This window comes from Nelumbo lutea, chromosome 1 (genome assembly GCF_056320005.1).
Source record: "Nelumbo lutea isolate HS-2025 chromosome 1, American lotus-T2T, whole genome shotgun sequence".
NCBI lineage: Eukaryota > Viridiplantae > Streptophyta > Magnoliopsida > Proteales > Nelumbonaceae > Nelumbo > Nelumbo lutea.
Genome location: NC_142684.1, coordinates 126476403 through 126479681, shown reverse-complemented (window position 1 = coordinate 126479681; position 3279 = coordinate 126476403).

Here is a 3279-nt window from a genome sequence, read left to right as displayed (position 1 = left end):
CATTATTGATCATATCAAAGCTATGCACAAGATTCGGGACGCTGTCTTTGAAGATGAAGTCTCAAAGTGGGTCGAGCTGTCTCCGGGCACTCTTTTGGGACTAGTCGCCACCCATTGTATGGTGGTGAGCCTTCTGCCTCTCTTTCTTTTTTTTCTTTTTTTTTTTGATGATCTTGGCTTTCTTGTTGGTAGGCTAACTCTGTTGGTCGTGCATTGTCTTGCCAAGCGGCGATCCGTATGAAGGAAGCCATCGACGCCAGGACGTAGGTGCAAAAGCTCCATCGTGACCAGAATCAGGCTCGGGGCGAGGCACTCAAGGCTAAGAAGTGGGTTGAGGCCCAGAAGGAGCACATCTTGACCCAGGAGGGGTAGATTTCCTCGTTGAACGAGGAGAAGGTGCGTTTCGAGCGGGAGATCTTGGACCTCGAGGCATCTATCCTATAGGAGAGAGCCAAGGCCATTGAGAGCTTTAAGGGGTCTGCGGAATTTGAGGCCCTACAGGTTGAATACAGATCATACTCCTACCGCACTGGGTTCAAGCTGTGTCATTATTTGGTTTGTCAGAAGTTCCCCGACCTTGACCTTGGTGGGATCACGATGACGGGCTTGGACCCCGAGGTGGCCAAGGCTGCAGATGCATATCCTGACTCTTCAGGGGAGGATGGCGATACAATGGTGGAGGCGGTGGACCCTTCTGAATGATGGCTCCTTGATTTCTTTCTCTTTCTGAACTATGTATATACTGTCCCGGGCTGTTGAGCCCGGTTTTCTGGTAAAAGAAGATCTTTTAATGAAAAGTTGTTTTTGCTCATAGTGATCATTTTTTTTTTGATCTGGCACAAGTATAGGTTACCCGAGCTGTCAAGCTACCGAGCTGGCAACAATTGAGGGTAACCGGAGTGGGGATCGCTGTCCCGAATCACCCGGGTTAACTTGAATTATTAGGCTACCAAGTTTGGTAACGAGTAAGGGTAACCTTAGTGAAATTTCTTCAAGTTTCTTACCTCGAACTATCCGCATACAAGCCATTTATTTGAGTGCTGGTCCCTCATCGGATCCGGACTACGATCGTTGTTGAGGTGGTGTAGATATCGTAGGGTTTATGCCCGAGCTGTCTACACTTTCGATTCTATTAGCGAGGAAGCAAGGTCTTATGTATTGGGGTATCCATTAGTTCGATGTTGTAGCCCTTGGCTCGGGGAGCGACTCGGAGTCCACTCATCTTTGCTCGTGCGGTAGGGGAGACTAGGGTTTATATGGTGTCGAGGTCTTTATTAGTTTGGCACCTTGGCCCTTAGGCTTTCTGTGAGTGACTTGGGGTCCATTCCTAAGTTTTGCCCATGCTGTAGAGGCGACCGCGGCTTAGGTGCCCATGCCGAAGAGGTGACAAGGACTTAGGTGCCCATGCTGAAGAGGTGACTGGGACTTAGGTGCCCATGTCGAAGAGGCAACTGGGACTTAGGTGCCCATGTTGAAGAGGTAACTGGAACTTGGGTGCCCATGCCGAGGTGACTGGGACTTGTATGTTGACAAGCTCGTCAATCCTTGGACTTTGGGAGCAGCTCATCCACTCCTAGGATTTATGGTAGTGATTCTCAGTCCGTCGGGCATAGGTAGTATTGTCTTAGATTATTGATATTCCAAGCCCGAGGTACTTGCTGCCCTTCCGATGTTTCGAGCTCGTATGTACCTTCCTAGAGCACTCGTTTTACTCGGTAGGGACCTTCCCAATTCAGTCCAAGCTTACCTACGCCAGGCTCAGGCACTATTATTTTCCGAAGGACTAGGTTGCAGACACGGAAGTGTCACTTCCTAACCCGGTTGTTATACTACTGAGCTACTCTTTGATGGTAAGCTACGGTCCGGATGTACGCGAGGTCCTGTACCTCTTCTATCAAGTCGAGGTTGGTACGGAACTTGTCGTCGTTCGCTTCTCTGTCATATGTTTCCAAGCACAGCGTAGGTACCTCAATTTCAGCTGGGATCGCTGCCTCCGTGCCATAGGTAAGGTTAAAGGAGGTTTCACCTGTGGCGGTTTTGATGGTAATTTGATAGGCCCATAGTACGCTAGACAGCTCGTCTACACATAGTCCTTTAACTCGGGCCAAGCGGCCTTTCAGTCTGCGGAGTATGGCTCTGTTTGTGACTTCCGCTTGCCCATTTGCTTGGGGGTGTGCCACTGAAGTAAAGTTCTGTTGTATCCCCATCTCGGCGCACCATTCTTGAAACTTGATATCTTCGAACCGTTTGCCATTTGTCGGAGATGAGAACTCGGGGTAGTCCAAAGCAGCATACTACGTTCTTCTAGAAAAAATTTTGCACCGTTCTAGCTGTGATTGTCGCTAGAGGTTCTGCCTCTACCCATTTGGTAAAGTAATCCATTGCTACTACTAGAAACCTCTTCTGTCCTGTCACTAGTGGGAATGGTCCAAGAATGTCTATTCCCTATTGTGTGAAGGGCCATGGGCGGTTGAGGTACTATAGGTCGACAGCAGGTTGATGATGGATGTTGGCGTGCCTCTGCCATTTATCACATTTCTTGACAAGCTCGAGTGCATCTTCTTTCATTGTGGGCCAATAATATCCTTGCCATAATGCTTTCTAGGCGAGGGCCCTGCCCCCCAAGTGTCTGCCCCACAGCCCTTCACGAGTGTCGCGGAGAATGAGCTCGGCCTCTGAGGGTCCCGTGCAATAGGTAGATCACAAGCAGGTCATTCCAGCTTGGGTCTACTTGCGCGAGAGGAGCTACCTGCTCTGCCCTCCCCAAGAATGCTAGGTCGAGGCAGGTTCTCTATAAACATGGTCCTAATGGAGTTTCTACTTGTGCTGGCTAACCAGGATAATGCATCGGCCTCAACATTCTTAGATCTTGGAATCTGTTTGATGAAGTACGATTGGAAGCTGCGTGGAGCTTCCCAAGCCTTGGATAGATAGGTGGCCATGGTGGGGTCGTGAGCTTCGTAATCATCGGTTACCTGGTTAACCACGAGCTGCGAGTCGCTGTAGATGACGAGGTGCTTCACTTGTACTTCGCTTGCTAGCATGAGCCTAGCTATCAATGCTTCATACTTCACCTCGTTATTGGATCCTGCGAACTCGAACCAGAGTGCGTACTCTAGCTTTGCTTCGCCCAGCCCGTATAGGATTACTCTGACTCCGCTTCCTTGTTGGTTCGACGAATCATCTATGTAAAGGATCCATGGATCTTCGTCCCACATACTCGATCATCGATTCGGAGGTTGTAGTGCTAAAGGTGCATTCTGCCACGAAGTCGACAAA